Below are 7,645 nucleotides of genomic sequence, written 5' to 3'. Positions count from 1 at the left end.
AGCAAGCCACTCAGCATAACGGTCAAGAGGTCAATGAGTTGGCATGATACTAGGTGGTAACTACCATCAATGTTTTGGCCCCAAGACACCCACATCTCTAGAGGAGGGGCTCACCATTGGTAGAGTGTTAGAACACCAATGGCACACATCCCAACCTAAATCCACCCGTAAGAACAAAAACAAAAAAAAAAACCAAACCAACCACTTCACCACAGTGAGGACTACATTTTCAAAACAGCTCAGCTCCCATTTTAACATCAAACAAAGGGGACAGATTTTCAGAAGTGCTCAACAACACCCTGCAATTCCCATTATTGTACACGAGGTAGGGAATTCTCTTTCTCTCAATGGAAGCTGTTGCTGGCTGAACGCTTTTGAAAATCCAGTCTGATTATGGAACCCCACCTGGGGGGAGGGGTGAAATGGGACAATGTGGCACCCCAAATACAACTCCCATGGGACATTACAGCAACAATGATAAGATTGCTTGGTAAACTAGGGACAAGCAAACAATGTGCATTTTAATATGGCTAAATGTAAATATATACATCTGGGGGAAGCCATACTTACATGATGGAGGACGCTATCCTGGGAAACAGTGATTCTGAAAAAGATTTCAGGGTTATGGCCGATAAGCAGCTGAACATGAGCTGCCAGTGTGATCGAAAGAGTTAATGAAATCCTGGGATGTGTAAACAGAGAGTAGGAGTAGGGAGGTTATATGTTTGGTTCTGGAATCCTATGTCCAGTTGTGGTGGCCACATTTCAAGAAGGATGTTGATAAATTGGAGAGGATTCAGTGAAGAGCCACAAGAATTATTAAAGGGTTAGAAACATGGCTTACAGTGATAGGCTCAAATACTATCCCCCCAAGCCCCACACCGCCTTTTCTGGGGAAGGCTTGATAAGAATCCTCATCAATTTGTACAGGTGAACACAGACCCAAACCCTTGGATCTTAAGAACAATGAAAAATCAATCAGGTTCTTAAAAGAAGAATTTTAATTAAAGAAAAAGTAAAAGAATCACCTCTGTAAAATCAGGATGGCAAATGCCTTACAGGGTAATCAGATTCAAAACATAGAGAATCCCTCTAGGCAAAACCTTAAGTTACAAAAAGACACAAAAACAGGAATCTACATTCCCTCCAGCACATCTTATTTTACCAGCCACTAAACAAAATAAAATCTATCGCATTTCTAGCTAGATTACTTACTAATTTAACAGGAGTTGGAAGGCTTGCATTTCTGATCTGTTCCTGGCAAAAGTATCACACAGACAGACCGAACCCTTTGTTCCCTCCTCCAGATTTGGAAGTATCTTGTCCCCTCATTGGTCATTTGAGGTAGGTGCCAGCGAGGTTACCTTAGCTTCTTAACCCTTTACATGTGAAATGGTTTTGCCTCTGTCCAGGAGTGATTTTATAGCACTGTATACAGAAAGATCCATAAACCTGGAAATCCTGGACGCCCCATCATCTCAGGCATTGGCACCCTGACTGCAGGATTGTCTGGCTATGTAGACTCCCTCCTCAGGCCCTTCGTTACCAGCACTCCCAGCTATCTTCGAGACACCACTGACTTCCTGAGGAAACTACAGTCCATTGGTGATCTTCCTAAAAACACCATCCTAGCCACTATGGATGTAGAAGCCTCTACACCAACATTCCACACAAAGATGGACTACAAGCCGTCAGGAACAGTATCCCCGATACTGTCACGGCTAACCTGGTGGCTGAACTTTGTGACTTTGTCCTCACCCATAACTATTTCACATTTGGTGACAATGTATACCTTCAAATCAGCGGCACTGCGATGGGTACCCGCATGGCCCCACAGTATGCCAACATTTTTATGGCTGACTTAGAACAACGCTTCCTCAGCTCTCGTCCCCTAATGCCCCTACTCTACTTGCGCTACATTGATGACATCTTCATCATCTGGACCCATGGAAAAGAAGCTCTTGAGGAATTCCACCATGATTTCAACAATTTCCATCCCACCATCAACCTCAGCCTGGACCAGTCCACACAAGAGATCCACTTCCTGGACACTACGGTGCTAATAAGCGATGGTCACATAAACACCACCCTATATCGGAAACCTACTGACCGCTATTCCTACCTACATGCCTCTAGCTTTCATCCAGATCATAACACTCGATCCATTGTCTACAGCCAAGCGCTACGATATAACCGCATTTGCTCCAACCCCTCAGACAGAGACAAACACCTACAAGATCTCTATCATGCATTCCTACAACTACAATACCCACCTGCTGAAGTGAAGAAACAGATTGACAGAGCCAGAAGAGTACCCAGAAGTCACCTACTACAGGACAGGCCCAACAAAGAAAACAACAGAACGCCACTAGCCATCACCTTCAGCCCCCAACTAAAACCTCTCCAATGCATCATCAAGGATCTACAACCTATCCTGAAGGACGACCCATCACTCTCACAGATCTTGGGAGACAGACCAGTCCTTGCTTACAGACAGCCCCCCAATCTGAAGCAAATACTCACCAGCAACCACACTCCACACAACACAACCACTAACCCAGGAACCTATCCTTGCCACAAAGCCCGTTGCCAACTCTGTCCACATATCTATTCAGGGGATACCATCATAGGGCCTAATCACATCAGCCACACTATCAGAGGCTCGTTCACCTGCGCATCTACCAATGTGATATATGCCATCATGTTCCAGCAATGCCCCTCTGCCATGTACATTGGCCAAACTGGACAGTCTCTACGTAAAAGAATGAATGAACACAAATCAGACGTCAAGAATTATAACATTCAAAAACCAGTTGGAGAACACTTCAATCTCTCTGGTCACTCGATCACAGATCTTAGAGTGGCTATACTTCAACAAAAAAGCTTCAAAAACAGACTCCAACGAGAGACTGCTGAATTGGAATTAATTTGCAAACTGGATACAATTAATTTAGGCTTGAATAGAGACTGGGAATGGATGAGTCATTACACAAAGTAAAACTATTTCCCCATGGTATTTCTCCCTCCCACCCCACCCCCCACTGTTCCTCTGATATTCTTGTTAACTGCTGGAATTAGCCTACCTTGCTTGTCACCATGAAAGGTTTTCCTCTTTTCCCCCCCCTGCTGCTGGTGATGGCTTATCTTAAGTGATCACTCTCCTTACAGTGTGTATGATAAACCCATTGTTTCATGTTCTCTGTGTGTGTGTATATAAATCTCTCCTCTGTTTTTTCCACCAAATGCATCCGATGAAGTGAGCTGTAGCTCACGAAAGCTTATGCTCTAATAAATTTGTTAGTCTCTAAGGTGCCACAAGTACTCCTTTTCTTTTTGCGAATACAGACTAACACGGCTGCTACTCTGAAACCTACAGAAAGGTGGTTACCATTCCCTTTATATTTATGAGAGGAGGGTAATCAACCAGTGGAACAATTTACCAGGGGCCATGGTGGATTCTCTGAAACTGACTATTTTTGTAAAAGGTCTGCTCTAGGAAATATTTTGGGGAAGTTCTCTGGCTTGTGTTATACAGGAGGCCAGATTAGACAATCACAATGGTCCCTTTTTGCCTTGGAATCTCTACATTTCCAAAACAAAGTATTTTGGTTTTCAGCCAAAGTTTTTCAGTATTTGAATTTTTCACTGAAAAATCAAAATGTTCTCTGGAAAATTTAGATGAAAATAAATTTTTGTTGGTTTTGATCAAAACATTCCGCGGAAAGAAAATCCATCTTCTGACCAGTTTCTGGTTAGCAGATACAATAACAAAGGACATGTGGTTCCTAATTGCCTCTATGGCACCCAAGTACAGCAGAACCCCGTTTATCTGATCTAACTGGGACCAGGGCCAGATCAGATAATCAAAAATCCAGATAAATCAGATAATGGGAAAGTGCAATGCTGTATCGCCATCTAGAGGCCAGAGGAGAGATTGCCCCCATTTGGAGCTGTGTGCACTGGCTGTCTAGTTAACACGAAGAGCCAAATAATGGTGGGTTGGATAAACGGGGTTCTACTGTAGACGGATGCAAGGATAACTGTGCCCAATGGACCATTTTAATACTAGTATCTGGGTTGCCCTTTCTAATCCCTTCCTGACTTGGAGGTCAATTTGATATTAGTTTGTAGATCCCAAAGGCCAAATTTAGGTGTTTTTGTCTGGTGGTTTCATTGGGGAGCCCTCTGCATTCCCCTTCTGTCCAGATATGCAGTTGCTTGAATGCATCCGATGAAGTGAGCTGTAGCTCACAAAAGCTTATGCTCAAATAAATTTGTTAGTCTCTAAGGTGCCACAAGTTCTCCTTTTCTTTTTGCGAATACAGACTAACATGGCTGCTACTCTGAAACCTGCTTATAAGCTGTATCCTTTACCCATAGGTGCCGACTTCCCCTCTTTCCCAGGGTGCTCAACCTCTGCTCTGCCCCCGGCCCTGCCCCCCCCCTCCACCCCTTCCATGAGGCCCCGCTCCTGCCCCATTTCTTCCCATCCCTTCCTCGCCCCCATTCCAACTCCTTCCCCAAATCCCTGCCCTGGCCCTGCCTCTTCCCTGCCCCCTCCCCTGAGTGAGCCATGTTCTCGCTCCTCCCCTCCCCTTCCCTCCTGGAGCGTGCTAACGCTGTCAAACACCTGTTTGACCGCGGCTGAGTGGGAAACTCTGGGAGGTAGGCAGAGGATCGGGGATGCGGTGCGCTTGGGCGGGGAGAAGGAGGAGGCGGGGGAAACTTGTCTGATGCTGGGTGCAGAGCCCCACTAATTTTTCCCTGTGGGTGCTCCAGTCCCAGAGCACCCACGGCGTAGGCGCCTATGCCTTTACCCCCTGCCAGACACAGCCTACTTCCCTGATTGGCTCTCAGCTTCTCAGGCCCATTTCTCAAGCTACCTGGTACTTGCCCTTCCCTCCACAGCCATCCCTGTCCCTGAACCTGATTCCCTTTGCACCCTACCATTTCCAGTTCACTGACCATCATGGAGCCCTCCACAGGCGATTGCCTGAAATATGTTCCTGCACCACATCCAGTAACGAGCCAATAGGTTCATTACAGTATACCCTGTGCCAGCATTGCTCTGCTTTGTTATTTAGTTAATAGAATGTGATGGGGGTACCCAAGTTCTTTAGAACTCCCAGTAGTGATGGAAGAAGCAGCAGCAGCCTGGTGCCGCTATCGTTCCAGTCCCCCAAGTGAACACATTGGCCAGAGAAGGCCAGATGATTACTGACCATTTTCAATCCCACCACCACAGGGGCACATGTCCATCTACCATGTCCCCCTCTGGTTCCCTGATTTTTAAACCTTTGACCTCACTCCTGTCCCTGTTTTGTCATTTGTTGTCCCCAGTATTCAGCTGTAGCCTGCGTCCAATGGCTCCTCCCCCCAATTGAGGTCAGAGCCGGCTCTACAGTTTTTGCCACCCCAAGCAGCACACCGAATTGCTGCCACCGTGAGTGGCTGAAAGAGATTGGAGCTGCTGCCCATAGAGGCTGCCGCAGCATTCCAATCTGCAAGGGGCGGAAACGCCCTAACGGCACACGGAGTGCTGCCCCTTGCAGATTGCTGCCCCAAGCACCTGCCTGGAACGCTGGTGCCTGGAGCCAGCCCTGTTTGAGGTGCTCACTTGGGGTGTGGAAGACCTGGGTTCAGATCCCTGAGGCATATCAGGCAGTGTGTGGAACTGAGCACGTTTCCCACCTTCTTGGTAAGTGCTCTACTCACTGGGCTAAAGGCTATCAGGAGAGCACAATTAGTTCCTCTTCCACTGGCTGTGTTTTGTGTGGGGCCTGCTAGGTGGCCCCTGAGCATAGGCACAGAATTGGGCCCCACTGGTGAGATAGGCTTTGGGAGCTCACCAGGGCCTAGCTGTGAGCAAGGCAACCAGGCATGAAGGCTGAGGTGGCTCTGTGCATGCCCAGTACCAGATTTTTAGGTGTTTACAGGTTTAGGTGACGGCTGAGTCAGGGTTTTGAAGATCTTAATTTTGGACTTTGGCATCTAAAAAGTCAGTTAGATGCCTAAATCTGTTTGTGGATCTAGCCCCTAGTGACGTCCATTGTTTGTGTCCAGGTGGGGGCAGGGCATCTTTGCCTGGCCTGTTCCTACCATTCCCAGATAGGGCTATTGGTGGTCCCTGTCTACAGCTGGGGGTCAGTGCACCTCTGGAGAGTGTCAACACCCATCTTCAAGCAGGCAGCCACTTTGTAGTGGATAAACCTTGCCCTCTTGAATGCAAGTTTCTAGGGAGTAGATGGTCCCTGTACTCTAATACCTGGTGATGTGTTAGCAGAGGGTTCCCCCTGTAATTAATATGGACCCTTTCAAAGGGTGTCAAGGAGTTTCTGGAGCACGGGGTGGTCACCACTTCTGCACCAACAGATTTCTTTCATATTATCGCTTTCACTTAAAATCTCCATTTTCAATCTGCTTTCCAGTGGGTATTGTGTGAAAATAGGAAATGTCAGGTTTTTGCAAGAAGAGGTCTGTACACAGTTTTATTTGAAGTTTCTGTTTATTCTTACAAGATGAACAGCTCTGGGAACTGCATCTTAATTAGTTTGTTTTTGTAATAAATCATCCCCTCTCTGGGCAAGGCAGAGTAGCGCTCATTAGTCCTGGAGAACTCCCAAGAGTTAGGTGTAACTAACTTGTTAATAGGGAACAAAGTTGGCTCATTCTTGAGCTGTGTGTGGGGTGAGACCAAGTGGCAGCTCTTCTCCTAGAGGGTTAATTAGCCTAACGCAATTGTCAGCAGCCCAGAGAAGTTCCACTCTTGAAGAAATAAATGATAAAGTGAGGATCCCAACACCTCCCATTGGCCCGTGTCTCTCCCAAATGAAGAGTGCTGCAAGGCAAGGAGAAGTCTCCCTCAGTACCCAAGGTGCTGAGATATTTGGAAAATTAGGTCCTCATGGAAAAGCCACTAACGTTGATGGAAGCCTTCCCATTAAGTTCAGTGGAAACTGGTAAGGCCCTTAATACCATGGAATAATAAAAGACTCTTTGGGTAAACTTTTTGTTAGTGCCTCAGGGGGGAGAGTTTCAAAGGGATGAAGGGGAGGTAAGTGCCCAACTCCATTGACTTTTGGTGGGAATTGGGGGCCAGTTTTTCAAAGGTGTTTAGGTGCTTAGCGATGCAGAGAGAAGCCCAGTGGGATTTTCAAAAGTGCCTAGGGAGGTTTGGCGCTTGACTCCCATCTGCATCTTTAGATGTGTAAATAGTTTTAAAGATCTGTCCCTGGGAGCCAATGTCCTGTGAAAATCAAAATGAGGCTCCTAAGTGGCAAAGGGGAGTTGCAGTGGCAGTGCCTGCAGGTGAGGGCAGTGCATGGAGACCTCCTGTCCCTCCCCCTGCCCAGGAGCTGCTGCCAGACATGCCAGATGCTTCTGGGAGCGGCGTGGGTTCAGGGCAGGCAGGGAGCCTGCCTTAGCCCCGGCTGGACTGTTAGCAACCGATCTCCTGGTTTGTCTTCAGGAGGGCTGGCAACCACTGTGACTGAGATCGACTGTAAGAGGCTCCACGATCAACCAGTTGATCACAATCTACCAGTTGATGGCCACAGAACTAGAAGACGAACGTATTTCTGAACATATTTGGCAAGCCTGAGACATCTATCTGTTGCTTGTTGTTCTGGTAATTTTCTGACGGAGG

This window comes from Dermochelys coriacea, chromosome 24 (genome assembly GCF_009764565.3).
Source record: "Dermochelys coriacea isolate rDerCor1 chromosome 24, rDerCor1.pri.v4, whole genome shotgun sequence".
NCBI lineage: Eukaryota > Metazoa > Chordata > Testudines > Dermochelyidae > Dermochelys > Dermochelys coriacea.
This window is presented reverse-complemented; position numbering follows the sequence as displayed.